This window comes from Nomascus leucogenys, chromosome X (assembly GCF_006542625.1).
Source record: "Nomascus leucogenys isolate Asia chromosome X, Asia_NLE_v1, whole genome shotgun sequence".
Lineage (NCBI taxonomy): Eukaryota > Metazoa > Chordata > Mammalia > Primates > Hylobatidae > Nomascus > Nomascus leucogenys.
This window is the reverse complement of record NC_044406.1, coordinates 959,730-980,045: the sequence shown is the minus strand read 5'-3', so window position 1 is coordinate 980,045 and position 20,316 is coordinate 959,730. Positions and strand designations below refer to the sequence as shown.

Genomic DNA, 20,316 nt, shown 5'->3' with positions numbered 1-20,316 from the left:
AAACTTCCCTAGTGACCCAGGAAGTTTATTTAACATCTCCAGGAAGCAGGAAGTGCTACAATTTTCCTAGTGACCTAGGAAGTTCATTGACCATATCTAGGAAGCAGGAAGTGCTACAACCTCCTCAGTGATCCAGGACATTTATTTACCATCTCCAGGAAGCAGGAAGTACTACAACCTTCCCAGTGACTCAGGAAGTTCATTGACCATCTCTGGGCAGCAGGAAGTGCTACAACCTCCCGTGTGACACAGGAAGTTTATTTACCATCTCCAGGAAGCAGGAAGTGCTACAACTTTCCCAGTGACCCAGGGAGTTCATTTACCATGTCTAGAAAGCAGGAAGCGCTACAACCTTCCAGTTGATGGGTACAGGACACCCCACTCTGAACAGGAATGTAGATCATTATGTGACACCCTGAAATATGACACCTTGGCATACTGATTGCCTTGAGCAGAAATAAATCAAGAACCAGCCAAAGCACAACCCATGGTCTCTTGACTTTGTCACAGTGCTCTTGTCTGACGTTTCTTATTGGCTTTAAAAATGTCCTGTCTCTGACATTTCTTAGGTCCAACAGGAAACCCCAAGCCAGGTAGTGGGAGCCAGGCAAGCCCCTGGATGTCAGCGGCTGCCTGCTTCTCTCACCATGCACTTTATCTTGCAAATTTGCTGTGACCTGACGTACAGGGGGGGAAAGCTGTTTTTTCCTTTGACACGCACACCCCTCTCATCCTTCACTTCTGACAATGAATGTGTAGGAACAACTGCTTTTTTCTATACATACACTCAAAATCTCTGTGACCAGAAGTCACAGAGATTCTGGGACTCTGTGCTGATAATCATTTTTTCCAGCCCTTTCATCCCTGTGACCCAGGGCCCAGGTAGCCAGGAAAACCAGCAATTACTCAGCAGTAAACGACCACTCATTCAATCCTTGTTGTCATGTATTGGATCCAGGTTACTGGGTCCTCACAGGTTAGATCCACCCTCCAACAGCTGCATCTAAGCTATCCAGTGGGCTGGTGCATCTTCCAGGGAAAGATCATTTGGGGCTTTAGGAGAATTTGAAGGGCTGGGGGCAGCCATGGCAACCTGGGTGCCAAAGTCTTTCAATGACTTTTTTTTCAATGGTCCTCTCCACTTTTATTTCTGTCTCTTTCCACATGTGAAACCTCCTTCATCCTCTGACGCACGCCTCTCTAACGAACCTATGATTCCATCGTAATTACACAGCTCATCCTAAATAATCTTCCCATGTGAAGATCCTTAATGTAATCCCATTTGCAAAGTCCATGTGTTGCATAAGGTCACACACTTACATGATCAAGGGGTTAGGATGTGGGAATCCCTGGGGACATTTCACCTATCACATGGAGTTTCAACATCTGATGGGATCTGGGAGCCTGATGAGGGAGGGGGTCACCCCTGAAGAGCTGGCTCAAAGTGAACCAAGTAGCTAGAACAGGTGGGCACAGGAAGTTGGTGATTCCCAAGGGCACCACTTTGGCAGAACTAAATGGGACTGTTGGGGACCCCTCTACCTCTTGGGTCATGGATTTGTAGACAGACACTGAGAGCCTCCCACCAGAAGAGGGCACTGTCTGCATATAAAGAGAAAGATACACCTTGCTAATGCAGCAAGAACAGGCCTAAAAGCAACTAACACTAACGGAGAGGCTTTCAAACCTCAGGGAGGTGGACCCAAATGGTATCACTGGTTTCTTTTCGAGAGAAAGTTTGAATTTTTTTTTCTTTAACTGCACTCTTTTGGGTCTCCCAGTTGATTGTTATTAGTACAGACTGCTTTTCTAATGGGAAATTAACTTTGCACTTAGCTGCTGAAGGGAATGATGACATTAGCAATGGGTACATGAGTGTAAGCAACAGCAGCGTGGGATCAGAGCCAGGATCTGAGAGACGCAGAGCTGGGAGGCAGGAGAGAGCTCTGGGAGCAAGCAGAGGGGAGCAGGGGTAATAAGCACTGAAAACAAGGATGGCCCCTAGGGACACTCAAAGGGACATTTTCAAGACTGGGCACTGACTGTAGCCTCACTCTGTTCCCCTCCATCCCATGCCATGCCTGACTTCCTCTTTTCCCCCTCACTGAGCCCCACAGGCACCCTCAGTTCCATTGACCACAGGCCCTTTGCACATGCCACACTTGCTACACAAAACTCCCTTTGACCCACTCCTTGGGATATAAGTCATCCTCACTCCTCAGCTGTCATCTCAACTGTCATGTCCCTCCAGGGGTCCACATGTGTGCCCCTGCCTGAGCCCCAGGCAACTAATATGGAAGCATCTAGAAGCCTCAAACCTTCATCACTGCTCTTCCTACAGCACTCCAAAACCACAAACAAACTATATGCAATTTGGCAACAGAGGAGACTTTAAAGAGTTACTCACTGTTTCATTCACCATGAAGAAACATCTGTGAAATCAAAGTCATCCCCTAAAGAAGGGAAACAGGCTGTTAACACCAAAGTTCTGAGAGAAATGAGGAACAAATGACCTGGAAGCAGATGGAGAAAACGTCACAGGCCTAAGTTTCTAAGTGTTTTCTAAGTATCACTGTGACCAGGACCTCATAAGAAAAAGTGAATTCCTGATCATTTTCACATCACTCTTCTCTCAGATGTAAAGAACAAAAGATGAGAGCAAGAGTCAGGGGTGGAAAGAGGGGGAGAGAGAGAGAGAGAAACAAAGTAATTTATAAATGAACTGTGCTGGCTGGACGAAGTTGGAACTCTAACTCTGACACGATTCCCTCCTGTTGATTTCCCATCCCATCACCATCTCCCTTCCGGTTACCAACACCTTCCGCCACAGAGGCCCTAAGAGGTGGGGACACATGATTATGATCAGATTTGGGCTAGAGGGTGTCTAAAAAGCGGCTCTATCAACCCAGACGTACTGGACAAACTGACGTGAAAATTCACCATGGTTTCAGAGGTTGCCTTCTAGTTTTAAGCTTTTCAAATCCCGACTAAGGCTGGAGAAATTTTTATACTGAAAGGCGATAATAAGGACGCTTAAATAAAAGAAACATGAGGGGCTACAGCAAATCCGATATTTTTCCAAAACCATGTAAGAACATGGTTTCAATGAGTGATCAATAACTTACATGGTTTTAATGAGTAATCAATAAAAACCAGATGATTATCCAAATATATACATATAGATATATATAAAGAATTAAGAAACCTCATGGTATGAAAACCAATAATATTATATATTTGGGGAAAAAAGTATACCAGAATAGAATGACCCTTCCTGAAATGACTACATTTTTTAAAAGGCAATTTATTTTATTTAAAAGTGAATATCTTTGCGTTTTTGCTTTAAAGTCAGGAATTTAAAATATCTGCTCTCTTCACTCATATTTAAACCTGTCCTGGGTTTACTATCAAAGGTAATACAACAAAAATACAAATAAAATGTAAAGAGAACATATAAAGATAGAAAATTGAAAAATATTTAAAAATCATGTGCAAATAATATGATTGTCTTCTTAGAAAGGTAAGAAATGAGAAAAAAATAGAAATTTAATAAGGGATCATAGTTCAGGATATAGTAAGGAAAAATATATTAAATTCTTTCTATGTAACAAAAATAAACAGAAAGATAGTGGGCATAAAAATATATCCAGAAAAATGAAAAAAAAGAAAAAATTAGAAATGCATTAAAAGAAATCATCAGGGAAAGAGGTATATCGAATATCAAGAAAAATCTCAATTTTGCAGGCATGTTGGTTCTGAAGTTCAAAGGAAAAAAATGTCAGCTGGGCATGGTGGCTCACGCCTGTAATCCCAGCACTTTGGGAGGCTGAGGCAGGTAGATCATGAGGTCAGGAGTTCAAGACCAGCCTGGCCAATGTGGTGAAATCCCGTGTCTACTAAAAATACAAAAATTAGCTGGGCATGGTGGTGGGTGCCTGTAGTCCCAGCTGCTGGGGAGGCTGAGGCAGGAGAATCTCTTGAACCCAGGAGGGAGAGGTTGCAGTGAGTCGAGATCGTGCCACTGCAGTCCAGCCTGGGCGACAGAGCAAGACTCTGTCTCAAACAAAAAAAAGTCACCAAAATCAGAAAGCTCAGACAAATAATAAGACACCACGAATAAAAATTTGAAGACTTGCCTGTCAAAAAATACTGTTAAACTATCCAATGGCAAAAATAAGATGAAAAAGCATTTTCATAGTAAATGGTTGGCAATATTTAATGTCTATAAAAAAATGAGGAACGCTTATAAAACAATACGGACATATCGGAAGATAAGAATAAAGGCAAAGAAATCAATACATATAGAAGAAGTAGGCTGGGCACAGTGGCTCATGCCTGTAATCCTAGCACTTTGGGAGGCCGAGGCGAGTGGACTGCCTGAGCTCAGGAGTTGGAGACCAGCCTGTGCAACATGGTGAAACCCCATCTCTACTAAAATACAAAAAAAAAAAAATTAGCCGGGCATGGTGGTGTGCACCTGCAGTCCCAGCTACTTGGGAGCTGAGGCAGCAGAATTGCTTGAACCCAGGAGGCAGAGGTTGCAGTGAGCTGAGATGGTGCTCCTGCACTCCAGCCTGGCGACACAGCGAGACACTATCTCAAAGAAAAAAAAAAAAAGAAGTATATGTGGAAATTGATGTACTATTTACTATTTTTTTTAAATTGCAGAACTAAAGAACTGAAACTAGGCAAAGATTAATGTTACATGTGATAGTACATGACAAAGGTTTTCTAGGTGATCATCAGCAGTAACGATGGTGGGAAGAAAGGGACATTTGTACATATCCCTGGCATCAAAATAAATTCATGTAATTCTAGGCCAATTTCAGAACCAGGTCAAAAGCTATAGAAGTACTCATACACATTGATCTAAACAATTTGCATTCTAGAAATTGATTCGAAGGAATAAAAACAAGTGCATAAAGTTGATTCAAATTGGCTTTGAAATCCATAATTCTAAAATGTTAGAAGAAACAGAACATTTTCAAAATTAAATACTGAAGTATATAATTATGTGTGAAATAAATAAGGATATAAACTTGACAGTAAAAGTCATGTTAGAAAGACTTAAATGACATGAGAAAATCATCAAGAAATATGAATATGCCAAAAATAACGTTTTACTAGCACAGAACTATCAAAATGTCAACAGGATTTGGACACTGTTTATATTTTTCTGTGTTACAAGTTAAACAAGCATGTAAACAAAAAATTCACTAACGATCTAACTATTTGAAAAGCACTCACTTCTCCACTGGGAATGCAAATATCCCTTCCTTCATTTCATGTCTGCATTTAAAATCTCATATTCAACTTTTTAGAGGTGGAATCCAAAAAATCTCAGAATTTAAGATTCTATTTAAGATTTACGACTTCAATCTTAAAATCTTAGAAGTAAAATCGGGACACTAAAAATATAATCCAAATCAAAATTATATAGTTGAAAACTAGGTTTTGTAATTTCCTTGTACAAGGAGTGAAGAGTGAGCACAGGTTTCGTGTGAAATCTCCTCCCAGCTGACATGGACATCACTGTCCTGTAAACAACATACAGATGACCCATAGGGTTAGAGGCTCTTACCAGTGGAATCAGGCTGCTTGGGGTTTGGATTTGGCTTCGGTTTGGGTGGGTTCGGTGGTGCTGGCTCATCTGTTTGTAAAAGATGAGAGTTGCGATTGTGAGTGCCTTGCAGTGAAGAAAATGAAACAATTTGCATACAGACGTTCACTAAACAGATAAAAATTGGACCCTGCTCTTTGTCATGGTGGGGATACCCATACACACAGCCTCCTGCCAATATCCTTCCAACATCTTCCAGCTACAGTACTTATAAAGCATTTTCAATAAAACCTATCCGGCAGCTTTTCAGATCAGCTACAGAATTGGCAAGGTACTGTGTAAAATGAAAATGCAGAAACCCTTGCCTAACTGTATTAAGAATTTCAAGATGACAACTACAGACTCATAAACCAATATGGCACCCTTGTAAGCATGGGTCCCTGGGTGATCGAACAAGTCACACACTCATGAAGCCTAACTTGGCCAGGGGAGTCACATTTGCCTTACATCATTCCAAAGACTGTAAGAGTTTAAAAATAAAACTATGCATACTGGTAAATACAAAAACAAAGTCCAACAACATCCAAAACAAACAACAACACACCTACTCCCTAACTTTCCACTGTGCAAACAGGTTTCATTGATCATTCACAAGAGATACGTTTTTTGGAAACGATAATAATTTGGCGATAATAAGTCAGCCACAGAGGAGACTTTAAGGAGTTACTCAACAGTTTCCTTTGTCATGTAAGGCATCTGCTAAGTCAAAGTCATCCCCTGGAGGACAGAAACGGGCTGTTAACACCAAAGTTCTGAGAGAAATGAGGAAGAAATGATCTCGTAAACAGATGCAGAAAACACCATAACCCCACGTTCCTAAATACTTTTCTGGATATCCCTCTAACCAGAATCTCAATAGAAAAAGTGAATTCCTGATCATTTTCACATCACTCTCCCTTCTGATGAAAAGAACAAAAGATGAGAGCCAGAGAGAGAGAAATAAAATAATTTATAAATCAGTTGTGCTGCCTGGACAGAGATGGAATTCCAACTCTAACCTGCACATGGTTCTCTCCTGTTGATTTCCTGTCCAAATATCAACTCCCCCCAGGTAACCAACACCTTCCACCAGGGAGGCCCTAAGAGGGGCTAGAGGGTGTCTAAAAAGTGACTCTACCAACCCATTTGTGCTGGACAAACTGACGTGAAAACTCACCATGGTTTGAGAGTTTGCCTTCTAGTTTTAAGCTTTTCAAATCCCAACTAAAGTTGGGGAAATTTTTTTTTTTTTGAGACGGAGTCTTGCTCTGTTCCCCAGGCTGGAGGGCAGTGGCGCAATCTCGGCTCACTACAACAACCTCCTCCTCCCAGGTTCAAGCAATTCTCCTGCCTCAGCCTCCTGAGTAGCTGGGACTACAGGTGTCCGCCACCACACCCAGCTAATTTTTGTATTTTTAGTAGAAATGGGGTTTCACCATATTGGCCAAGCTGATCTCAAACTCCTGACCTTGTGATCCACCCACCTCAGCCTCCCAAAGTGCTGGGATTACAGGTGTGAGCCACTGTGCCCAGTCAGGTTGGGGAAATTTTTATACTGAAAGGGGATAACAAGGAGACTTAAATAAAAGAAACATGAGGGGCTACATCAAATCCAACATTTTTACAAAACCATGTAAGAGTACATGAGCAATCAATAAAAATAAAATAATTAGTCAAATATATTGTATATAAATAAGAAATTTCATGGTATGAGAAACTATACTATTATATGTTTAAGAAAAAAAAGTGGAGTAGAAAGAGGCTTTTTGAAGTGATTTATTTTATTTAAAGGTGAATCTCTTTGGGTTTTTGCCCTAAAGTCTGAAATAAAAGCTGTTTACTGTATTTACAATTCTACATATGAAAAGCTGTCCTGGGTTTATCTAGCAAAGACAGTACAACCAAATTACAAATAAACTGTAAACAAAATGTACAAATATAAAAAAGGGGAAATTAAAAAAAAATTTGCCAACAATTTGTGGATCATAAAGAAAAATATACAAAATCCTTTGTATATTGTAGTATAAACAGAAAAATAGTGGACATAGAAATAGATTCAGAGAAACAAAAAACAAAAAATAAAAAACAACTGAGAAATCCATTGACAGAAATCATCAGGAGAAACAGATGCATCAAATCTCAAGGAAAAAACTCAACTTTGAAAATGCTTCACAACTTCTTTGATCAACTTATGTTTGAAGACAATTCAAATGAAATTTAAAAGACAGTTTTACTTTTCCCAAGCGGGAGACACAATGGCAAAATTATTCTCCATTAAAAAAAAAGTCACAAAACCAGAAAACCAACACAAACGTAAGACACCATAAAAAGATAGGTCTTGCTTGTGAAACATTCCTGTTAAAAATATTAAAAGGCAAAAATAAATACCAAAAACATTTTCATAGTAAGTGGCTGATAATCTTTAATATCCATAAATAACTGAAGACGACTTATAAATCAGTAGGTACATACGAGAATTTAAGAATAAAGGGCCTAACATCTAATACACAAAAGAAGTATCCGTGGCCAACTGGAATGCACTATTTTTTTTTTTAAATTTCAGAATTAGAGATGCAAAACTAAGACAAGTTTTATATAATCCTTACACTATCTACAAAGGTTTTGCAGGTGATAACTAGTATAGAGATGGTGTGAAGACAGAGACATCTGCACACACCATCATCAAAATAAACTGGGATGATTCTGCGGCAAATGATGAACCAGGTCAAAAACTATAAGAGGATTCATATACGTTCATCTAGACAATTTGAATGCCAGAAATCTCTTCAGAGGAATAATAAAAAAAAAAGTAGATGAAGTTGACTCAAATTTGCTTTGTAATTCATAATTCTAAAAAGTCAGAAGACACAATATTTTAGATATTAGGGATTAGTTAAATAAATTAATGTATTATATATTTATATAGAATAGTATATAATTGACAGTAAATGTCATATGATATAAATGATAAAATGACATGAGCAAATGTTCAGTGACCATTAACAAGTATAAAATAGGCCAGGCACAGTGGCTCATGCCTGTAATCCCAGCACTTTGGGAGGCCGAGGTGGGCAGATCACCTAAGGTCAGGAGTTCGAGACCAGCTTGGCCAGCATAGTGAAACCCTGTCTCTACTAAAAATACACACAAAAAAATTAGCCGGGCATGGTGTTGCATGCCTGTAATCCCAGCTACTCAGGAGCTGAGGCAGCAGAATTGCTTGAACCCAGGAGGCAGAGGTTGCTGTGAGCCGAGATCGCGCTACTGCACTCCAGCCTGGGTGACACAGCGAGATTCCATCTCAAATAATAATAATAATAAAAATAATAATAATGTTACAATGCAGTATGAACAAAAGACTGGCTTTATTACTTAACGTTTGCTTCATTTAAACTGATATATAAAATATAAGCGCAAATAACCATCAAAATGCCAAGAGGATATGAACATTATGTTTCTGTGTTAAAAATTAAAAAACAAAAATAACAAAGAACTAAAAACCTGAATGTTTCACAACAATTCAGTTCAAAAAACAGTTGCTGGTCAGATTACCCGAGAATGCTGTCACATGTCAAAATAGCTGATACAAATATTCAAGGGCAAAAACATTGAAAACATCCAAGTTTCTCTACAGGGAATGCACAGGCCATTTTCTGTATACCAAGTTCATATGAGAATCTTGTGCTCGGTGTTTTAGAAGTTCCATAAAGTCTTGGAAGTAAAATCAGCAAACCAAAAATAAAACGCAGGTCAAATATCTATTTCAGAAAACTGTGCATTTCACTCCCTGCCCACTGGAGTAACTGTACAGAGAGTCAATAGCAAGCACATGGTCATCTGAAAGCCTCTCGTCCAGCTGATGTGGATAGCACTCTACTGTGGACAATACACAGACAACCTATAGAGTGACAAGCACTTACCAATGAATCCAGGCTGCTCAGGGTTCGCGTTTGGCTTTGGCTTGGGTGAATTAGGAGGTGCTGGGTCATCTGTGACAATGAGAGTTGCAATCGTGAGTGTCTTGGAGTAAAGAAAATGAAACATCAATTTGCACAGAGATGGCTGACGGATCAGGTAAAAGTTGGAGCTTGTTGCTTGTCATGGCAGGGCTAACCGTACACACAGCCTCCTGCCAACTTTCTTCCATCATCTTCTGGCTACTTGCTTAATATCAAATTAAACTAAAGCAGGTGTCTAGACCAGTGACAGAGTTGGCGAGGTCCCATGCAAAACAAAAATGTGGGACCCCTCGTCTCAACTGCATGAAGAAGAGCAACATGGTAACTACAGAGCAGTAAGCCAATCTGGTGCCTTTCTAAGCACAGGTCCTTGGGTGACTTTGCAAGCTGCATGCCCGTGAAGCCTGACCTGGCCAGGGGAGTCACATTTGCATTACATCATTCCAAAGACTGTAGGAGTTTCTAAACAAAAGCAAGTGGACTGGTTAAAAAAAACAAAAGTCCAACAACATCAAAAACAGACAACACCACACTTACTCCCTAGCTTTCCACTGTGCAAACAAGTTCCATTGATCACTCTCAAGAGGTAAGTCTCTTGCAAATGATAATAACTGGGTGATAATAAGCAAGTCAGCAACAGACGAGACTTTAAAGAGCTACTCACTGTTTCCTCCACCACGAAAGGCATCTGCTAAGTCAAAGTCAGCCCCTACAACAACGAAACAGGCTGTTAACACCAAAGTTCTGAGAAATGAGGAAGGAATGAGCTCGTAAACACAGAAATCACCGGAGCCCCACGTGACTAAATACTTTATTGAACATGACTCTCACCAGGATCTCATCAGAAAAAGCAAATTCCTGACCATTTTCACATCACTCTTCTCTCACATGAACAGATTAGAGACCAGAAGGTGGCTGGGGGGAGAGAGAAAGAGAGAGAGAAAAAAGAGATAGATATAAAGAGAGAAAAAAAGTAATTCATAAATCAATTCTGCTCCCGGACTGAGCAGGAACCCCAACTTTGCCTGCATACTATTTGCTCCTATTTATTCCCATCCCATCAACATCTCATCCGAGGCCCCCAACATCTTCTGTGAGGGAGACCCTAAGAGGTGAGGAAGAATGACTGTGATCAGATTTGGGCTAGAGAGTGTCTAAAAAGTGGGTCTACCCACCCAGGTGTGTTCCACAAACTGCTGTGACATTCTTGATCATTTCAGAGTCTGCCTTCCAGTTCTAAGATTTTCAAATCCTAACTAAGGTCGAGGAACCATTTTTGTTTTGTTTTGAGACAGGGTCTTCCTCTGTCACCCAGGCTGGAGTGCAGTGGTGTGACCACAGCGCACTGCAGGCTCCGCCTCCTGGCCTCAAGCAATCCTCCTGCCTCGGCCTTCCAAGCAGGTGGGACAGCAGGTATGTGCCACCATGCCTGGCTAATTTTTCATTTCATCGTAGAGAGGGGGTCTTGCTATGTTGCCCAGGCTGGTCTTGAACTCCTGGGCTCAAAAGATGCTCCCATCTCAGCCTCCCAAAGTGCTGGGATTATATGTGTGAACCTCTATTCCTGGCCATCATGAACTTTTTATATGGGGAAGGGAGAAAAAAGAGGTTTAAATGAAGGAAACTTTGAATCCAACACTTTTCAAAACCATGTAACAGTATGTTAGTAATCCCTAAAAAACCAATGATTTTTAAAATATATTGTGTATAAAGAAATAAGAAGTCTCACAGTATGAGAACCTATACTATTGTATGTTTAGAAAAAAAAGTATACTAGAATAGAGAGATCTTCTTGGAATGAATATCTGGTTTTGTAAAGACAATTTATTTTATTTACAGGTGAACCTCTTTAGGTTTTACCTTGAAATCAGGAATAAAAAATGTCTACTCACTTCACTCATACTTAAAGCCATCATGTGTTCTCTAGCAAAGCCAATTCAACAAAAATACAAATGCACTCTGAAGACAACAAAAAAACATAGAAAAGGAGACAAATTTTAAAAATCACTTACAAATAATATGTCGGTCTTAGAAACATAAGAAATGAAGAGAAAACAATTGGAAGTTCATAAGGGTTCATCATTCAGTGGAGAGTAAGAGAGAATGCACAAAAATGTTGCTATAGTTCAGAAACAGAAAGACAAATAGCGCACATAAAAATGTACTCACCAAAACAAATCAATACTGACGGGAAAACACCTTAGAAATCCGTTTAAATAAATCACCGGGAGAAAAAGGCACACAGAAGAATCTGAGTCCCAACGAAAATGCTCGATTTTACACATATTTTAGCGCTCTATAAATCAATTCATAGCTGTAAGTAATTCAAATGAAAAGAAAAAGATGGTTTTCTTTTTCCCAAGAGAGAAGAGAGACAGCGATAAAATGGTTCTGAAGTTAAAAGGAAAAACCTGTTACACAAAGGTGGAAACTCACACAAACCTAAGACAACATAAAAAAGAAAAATTCAAGCCTTGCTTGTAAATGGTTCTGTTCAAAATGTTTTCAGAGGCAACAATAAAGTGGAAACACATTTTCATAATATACTGGGCAATGTTTATTGTCTATAAATAATTCAAAAATGACTAGAAATCAGGGAGGACATACCAGGATAGAGGAATAAAAGACACAGTATCCCATACACAGATGAAGAAGTCTCCACGGCCCACTGATGCATTGTTTTTGTTTCAAGTTTCAGAATTAAAGACGTGAAACTAAGACAAGGTTAGCATGACATTTTGCACTACGGGACAAAGATGTTTTGGTGAACACCAATATCGGAGACGGCGTGAAGAAAGGGTCATCTGCGCACCCCGCCGCCATCAAAATAAATTGGCGCAATTCTGGGACAATTTCAAAACCATGTCAGAAGCTACAAAAGTACTCACACACATCGATCTAAACAACTCGCACTCTAGAAATATACCTTCAAACATAAAGGAAAGTGCATGAAGGGCAGTCAAATTTGCTTTGTAATTTATAATTCCAAAACATCAGAAGAAACATAACTTCAGAATTAGGGATTAAAGAAACCAAAGTATGTAATTAAGTATGTAGTATAATAATGTAAAGTCATATGATACAAATGATTAAATGACATGAGAAAATGTTCAAGGAACATTCTTATGCCAATAACATTACCAGCAAAAAACCATAAAAATGTCAACAGGATTTAGACCATCTTGATAGTTTTCTGTGTTAAAAATTAAACAAACATGTAAAGAAAAACACTCAGTAAAAATCTAATTATTTAAAAAAAGTTGGCTTCTCCATGGGAAACACACAGATTCTTTTCCTCATATCAAGTCTACATCTAAAAGCTCTTATTCAATTATTTGGAAGTTCCATTTACCTTTGAAGTAAAATCAAGAAAAGGAAAATAAAATCCAAACCAAAAACATATTTTCATAATCTAGGTTTTCCACTACTTGAACACTGGAATTACCTTGTAATTCAACAGTAGGAACAGGCTCACCTGAAATCTCCTCTCCTCAGATGACACGGACATCACTGCCAGGTAAACAACACGGAGACCACCCCGTAGGGTTAGAGGCTCTTATCAGTGAAACCAGGTCAGTTGGGATTTGGATCTGGCTTTGGTTTGGGGGGATTAGGTGGTGCTGGGTCACCTGTTTGTAAAACATGAGAGTTGCGATCATCAGTGCCTTTCAGTCAAGAAAATGAAAACTCAATTTCCATAGCCACCAGAAAAGCAAATGAAAAATCAATTTGCATGGAGACCGTCCACTAAACAGGTAAAAAAATGACCCTTGTTTTTGTCATGCTGCGGATGCCCATACACATAGCCTCCTGCCAACTCCCTTCCATCATCTTCCAGCTACAGGATTTAATTTCAAGTATTTTCAAAGAAAACTAAGCCAGGTGTCCAGACCACCTCCAGAATTTGAGAGGTCCAGCACAAAATGAAAACGCAAGATTCTCTTCCAATTTTATGAAGAATTTCAAGATGGCAGCTACAGAGTAATACACCAATATGGTGCCCTTGTATGCACAGGTCCCTGTGTGACGGCACAGCTCACATGCCCATGAAGTCTGATCTGGCCAGGGAAGTGACATTTGCCTTATATCATTCCAAAGACTGTAACAATTTTAAAATAAAAGCCAGCATATTGGTGGGAAAGAAAAACAAAAATCCAACAACAACAAAAATAAAGCACAACAAGGCATACACTTCCAATATTTCCACTGTATAAACCCAATCCATGGATTATGCAAAAGAGGTAAGTCTCTTGGAAATGACAGTAATTTGGTGACAATAACAAATCAGCAACAGAGGAGACTTTAACGAGTTACTGTTTCCTCCATCACCAAAGGCATCTGCTAAGTCAAAGTCAGCCCCTAAAGGAAGGAAACAGTCTGTTAATAGTAAAGCTCTAAGAAATGAGGAAGGAATGACCTTGGAAACAGATGGAGAAATCACCAGAGACCCACATGACTAAAGACTTTTCTGAATATCACACTGACCAGGATCTCATTTGAAAAAGTAAATTCCTGACCATTTTCACATCATTCTTCCCCCAGGTGAAAAGAGTAAGAGATGACAGCAAGACAAAGAGGGAGACAGAAATAATGTCATTTGTAAATCAACTGTGCTGCCTGGACCCAACTGGGACTCCGAATCTGCCTGCACACAACTCTGTCCCATTGATTCCCCATTATCTCTTCCCAGGTCCCCAACACCTTCAGCAAGGCAGACCATAAGAGGTAGGGAAGGTGACTGTGATCTGATCTGTGACTGACAGATTCTGATCTGTGTCTGACAAGTGGCTCTACCCACCCAGCTGGGCTCCACAAACTAATGTGACATTCATGCTAGTTTCAAAGCCAGCCTTCTAGTTCTTTTTTTTTTTTTTTTTTCATATGGAGTTTTGTCCTTTTGCCTGGCTGGAGTGCAGTGGTGTGATCTCGGCTCACTGCAACCTCCGCCTCCCAGGTTCAAGCCATTCTCCTGCCTCAGCCTCCCGAGTAGCTGGGATTACAGGCATGCGCCACCATGCCCGGATAATTTTTGTATTTTTAGCAGAGGCAGGGTTTCTCCATGTTGGTCAGGCTGGTCTTGAACTCCTGACCTCAAGTGATCCAGCCGCCTCGGCCTCCTAAGGTGCTAGGATTACAGGTGTGAGCCACCTTACCTGGCCCAGCCTTCTAGTTCCAAGCTTTTCAAATCCCAATTAAGGTCGAGGCACATTTTATATTGGGAGTGATCAAGGAGGCTCAAATGAAAGAAACATAAGGGGCTACATCAAAATGAATCTTTTTTCAAAACCATATTAAAATACACAAGTAATGAATAAAAAGCACAGATTTTTCACATATATTGTATAGAAAGAAATAAGAAATCTCATGGTATGAGAACCTGTGTTCAGAAAAAAAGTATACTAGAAGAGAAAGACACTTATTGAAATGATTTATTTTATTTAAAGGTGAATCTCTTTGGGTTTTTGTCCTAATGTCTGGAAAAAGGCTGTCTACCGTATTTACAACTCTACATATTAAAAGTTGTCCTGAGTTTTCTAGCAAAGGCCATAGAACTAAATTACAAATAAACTGTAAAGAGAACATATAAATCTAGGAACAGGGAAAATTTAAAAAATCCATTACCAAATAACATGACCGACTTCTTAGAAAAGGTCAGAAATGAAGAGAAAAAAATTGAAATTTAACAAAGGGTCATCATTTCATGGACAGTAAAAAAATATATATACAATCTCTTCTATATGACAGAAATAAACAGAAAAATAGTGGACACGAAAATGGATTCAGAGTAACAAAAACAAGGAAAAAAACACTTTAGAGGCCGGGCGCGGTGGCTCATACTTGTAATCCCAGCACTTTGGGAGGCGAAGACGGGTGGATCACGAGGTCAGGAGATCGAGACCATCCTGGCTAACACAGTGAAACCCCGTCTCTACTAAAAATACAAAAAATTAGCCGGGCGTGGTGGCGGGCGCCTGTAGTCCCAGCTACTCAGGAGGCTGAGGCAGGAGAATGGCGTGAACCCCGGGAGGCGGAGCTAGCAGTGAGCGGAGATCGCACCACTGCACTCCAGCCTGGGCGACAGAGCGAGACTCCGTCTCAAAAAAAAAAACAAAAAAAAACAAAACAAAAAAAAAAAACCACTTTAGAAACCACAAGAGAAAGAGACAAATCGAATCTCAAAGAAAAAGCTCAGGCCGGCATGGTGGCTCACACCTGTAATCCCAGCACTTTGAGAGGCTGAGGTGGGCGGATCACCTGAGGTCAGGGGTTCAAGATTAGCCTGGCTAACATGGCGAAACCCCGTCTCTACTGAAAATACAAGAATTTGCCCGGCATGGTGGTGCATGTTTGTAATCCTAGCTAATTGGGAGGCTGAGGCACGAGAATCACTTGAACCCAGGAAGTAGAGGTTGCACTGAGCCAAGATCACGCCACTGCACTCCAGCCTGGGCAACAGAGAGAGACTCTGACTCAAAAAGAAAAGAAAAGAAAAAACTCAACATTGAAAACACGTTACCATTCCTTGAATCAACCTACGGTGATAAACAATTCAAATGAAATTAAAAAGAAGGTTTTACTTCTCCGAAGAGAAGGGACAATAGCAAAATGATTCTCAATTTAAAAGGAAAAAAAGTTACAAAAAGCAGGATATCCACCCAAACATAAGACACCATAAAAAAAATAAACATACCACTTGTAAAACATTCCTGTTAAAAATATTCAAAGGCAAAAATAAAGTGCAAAACCATTTTCATAATAAGTGGCTGGTAATCTTTAGTATCGATAAATCACTGAAGAAGGCTCATACATCAGTAGGTAGGGAGGCCGAGGCAGGCGGAACATCTGAGGTCAGGAGTTTGAGACCAGCCTGGCCAACATGGTGAAACCCCATCTCTATTAACAATACAAAAATGAGCCAGGCCTGGTGGCGGGCACCATGAATTAATTGAAGGATCAAGGCCAAAGCATCCAATGCACAAAAGAAGAAGTCTCCATGGCCCATTGGGATGCATTATCCTTTTTACATTTCAGAACAAGAGATGTGAAACTAAGACCAGTTTGATATAATAATTACACTATTTGACAAAGGTTTTGTAGGTGATAATTGTTACTGGAAAAGGTTGGAAGACAGGGACATTTGCAGACACCCCGGTATCAAATCAAATTGGTGCAATTCTGGGGCAAACAAACAACCAGGTTAAAAGCCATAAAAGTACTCATGAGCATTAATCTAGACAATCTGAATGCCAGAAATCTCTTCAAAGGAATGAAAAAGAATAGACAAAGTTGACTCAAATTGGCTTTGTAATTCATAATTCTAAAATGTCAGAAGACACAACGTTTTCAACATTAGGGATTAAATAAATTAATCTATTTTATTATATATTTAGATAGAATAATATTTAATTGTCAGTAAATGTCATATGATAGAAATGAGAAAACATGAGAAAATGTGAATATTCTTATTAATAAGTATAAAATAAAGTTACAATAAACAACAGAGACCACCCGTAGGGTTAGAGGGTCTTACCAGTGAAACCAGGTCGGTTGGGGTTTGGATCTGGCTTCGGTTTGGGGGGATTAGGTGGTGCTGGGTCACCTTTGTGTAAAACATGAGCATTGCAATCATCAGTACCTAGTAGTCAAGAAAATGAAAACTCAATTTCCGTAGCGACCAGAAAATGAAAAATCAATTTCGATAGCGACCAGAAAATGAAAAATCAATTTCCACAGCGACCAGAAAATGAAAAATCAATTTCCATGGCGATGAGAAAAGAAAATGAAATATCAATTTGCACAGAGACTGTTCACTAAACAGGTAAAAACTGGCCCTTGTTTTTGTCATGGTGGGGATACCCATACATGTAGCCTCCTGCCAATTCCCTTCTGTCGTCTTCCAGGTACAGGATTTAACTTCAAGTATTTTCAAAGAAAACTAAACCAGGTGTCCAGACCAACTCCAGAATTTGGGAGGTCCTGTGCAAAATGAAAATGCGCAACCCATTGTTCCGACTGTATGAAGAATTTGAAGATGGCAGCAACACAGCAATAAAGCAACATGGCACCCTTGTGAGCACAGGTCCCTGTGTGACTGCGCAGGTCTACGCCCATGAGGCCTGACCTGGCCAAGGGAGTCACATTTGCCTTACGTCGTTCCAAAGACTAACCGTTTTAAAATAAAAGCGGGCATACTGGCTGAGCGTGATGGCTCGCACCTATAATCCCAGCACTTTAGGAGGCCAAGGTGAGTGCATAGTTTGAGTTTAGGAGTTTGAGACCAGCCTGCTCCACATGGCAAAACCCAGCCCCTACTAAAAAGACAAAAATTAGCCGGGCGTGGTAGTGGGAGCCTGTAATCCCAGATACTCAGGAGGCTGAGGCACGAGAATCGCTGAAGCCCAGGAGGCGGAGGTTGCAGTGAGCCGAGATCGCGCCACTGCACTCCAGCCTGGGCCACAGAGTGAGACTGTGAACCTACACTTTAAAAAAAAAAAAAAAAAAATCAAAAATCCAACAACAAAAATAAACAACACATATACTTCCTATGTTCCCACGGTCCAAACTCAATCCATTTATCATGCAAAAGAGATGTCTCGAAAATGACAATAATTCAATGACAATCAGCAAAGTCAGCAACAGAGGAGACTTTAAAAAGTTACTCACTGTTTCCTCCATCACGAAAGGCATCGCTAAGTCAAAGTCAGCCCTTAAAGGAGGGAAATGAGCTGTTAATACCAACATTCTGAGAAATGAGGAAGGAATGACCCAAAACAGGTGGAGAAAACACCACGGCCCCACGTTTCTAAATACTTCAGAAAAAGTGAATTCCTATCTTCTCATCACTCTCTCCTCAGGTGAAAACAGTAAAAGATGAGCATGAGACAGAAAAAGAGGGAGTAAGAGAGAGGAAGAGAGAGGAAAGAGAGAAAAGGGGGAGAGGAGATAGAGGAAAGAGGAGAGAGAGGAAAGAGAGAGGGGAGAGAGAGAGGAGAGAGAAGGAGAGAGTGAGGAGATAGAGGAGAGAGATAGGCGAGAGAGACAGGAGGGAGAAGGAGAGAGGAGAGAGATGGGAGAAAGAGAAGAGAAGAGAGGAGAGGAGAGAGAGACGAGAGAGAAAAGGAGAGAGAGAAGGGGGGAGAGAGAGAAGAGGGGGGAGAAATAGGCGAGAGAGAGAGGAAACAGATGAGAGGGAGAGAGGAGAGTGAGGAGAGAGAGAAAAGACAGAAAGGAGAGAGGAGAGGGGAGACAGAGAAGTGGGGGAGAGAGAGAGAGAAGAGGAGGAGAGAAAGGAAAGAAGAGAGGAGAGAGAGAAAGAGAAGAGAGAATGCAGTATCCATAAGATCCATAAGAATGTCACCAGGGTTGGGGGGAATCGGATGCCACCTCTTCCCCAGGTTCCCCTAAATTTAAGAGTTTGCGATTCTGAAAACTATAGAAGGAAAATTAAAACTTGGAACCCCAGTTCACTCTGCCAAAATAATTAATAATAATAATAATAAAGCTGGAAGCTGAGTCAGGCAAGAAGCTGTCTTTCCTTCTGTTCCCAAGCAGATAGATGCAGAGAAGAGTGCAACAACTCTCTGTTGACCTTATCTTAGTAAAGTGCCAATTTAGTGAGCCCAAGACAAATACATAATTGACTATTCTACCTGCGCCTTTTCTTTTGCAACAGGTGAATTCGGTCAAAGGCGCCTTCCTCCTTCTTTCCCCTCCAGCGTGCTTTCTCCCCTTTAAATAGCGAAGCTCTCAATCACATCTTTGGAGAAAAGCATAGACCCGTCTCCCAGGCTCCTTGCTGACCTTTGCCAAATCAACTCAAACGGATTGAGACTTGCCCCAGATACTTTTTGGTTTACAAAAGAAACGCTGACTTTTTCCTCTGAAACGGCTCCCACCTGGCCCCAGGAAGAGCGTTGGGGAGAAAGTGGGCGCCTCCCCCGGACCTGGGCCCCCATGGGCACAGCGCGTCCCGCCGGGTACGGAAGAGGGGCCGGGTATCCCCGCGGGGTGCCCCGCCCCCGCACCCTACATCCCCAGTTGGATCCCCGGGCCCAGCCCGCGCCACCCGCCGCGTCCCCCGACTCGGATCCCGCCGCTCGCTCACCCGGGGCGGCCACCAGAGGGCGGAGCAGGCCGAGGAGCAGCAGCGCCAGCGCAGCCCCGCGCGCCATGGCGCGCCCAAGGCGAGCAGAGACCGTCCGCGAGTGCAGCGCGCGGGCGAAGGCGGCGGGACGGAACCTCCCCCACGGGCCGGGTGAGGCGGAGCCCGCGGAGGACTCGAAGGGGTTGGGTGAGGGGAGCAGCCCCGCAAACTCGGCCCACGCTGCGCCTGCCCCGCCCCACCCCGGCCTCCACTTGCGCACGGAAGGGGAGGGAACGCCGGGCCCGGGGAGGGGACAGAGGAGGGGCCCGGGGAGGACACAGAGGAGGGGGCGGACGGAGGTGGTTCGGGCGGCGCCGAGGGCACCACGGGACGCCCCCCTTCCCTTCTCAGGAAACTGTGAGTGCCCCCCGCCCACAAGCTGGTCGCCAGGACGCGGCCAGCTAGAGCAAAGTGCAACCCCCAACATTCTCGGGAAAGTGCGGGTCCTTTCCTCTCTACAGCCCCTTAAATGCACGCCCCAGGGCGGCCCCTACCTGAAGCCAAGAGAAACCGCTGCCCTTCTTGGAGAGGTGGGCCTCTCCGCGCTCGCCCATGCTGTCCCTTCTCTGTTCCTAACAGGCACCCCCCCAGGCAGCCCCAACGGGGAGGGAATG

At 41.8% G+C, this 20,316-nt stretch overlaps 1 long non-coding RNA gene across 1 annotated transcript in view; it reads right to left on the bottom strand.

The window, feature by feature from the left end:
• LOC115833310 overlaps positions 1-19,944 on the bottom strand; it is a 50,383-nt gene extending 30,439 nt beyond the window's left edge. Inside the window, exons 1-8 of the long non-coding RNA XR_004028762.1 lie at positions 19,664-19,944; positions 18,223-18,265; positions 17,090-17,194; positions 13,034-13,187; positions 10,223-10,267; positions 9,520-9,588; positions 6,293-6,372; positions 5,582-5,650 (exon numbers count right to left, since the gene is read on the bottom strand). This is a non-coding gene — a long non-coding RNA (uncharacterized LOC115833310). The remainder of the gene's footprint in view (positions 1-5,581; positions 5,651-6,292; positions 6,373-9,519; positions 9,589-10,222; positions 10,268-13,033; positions 13,188-17,089; positions 17,195-18,222; positions 18,266-19,663) is intronic.
• Positions 19,945-20,316: the final 372 nt, after the last annotated feature.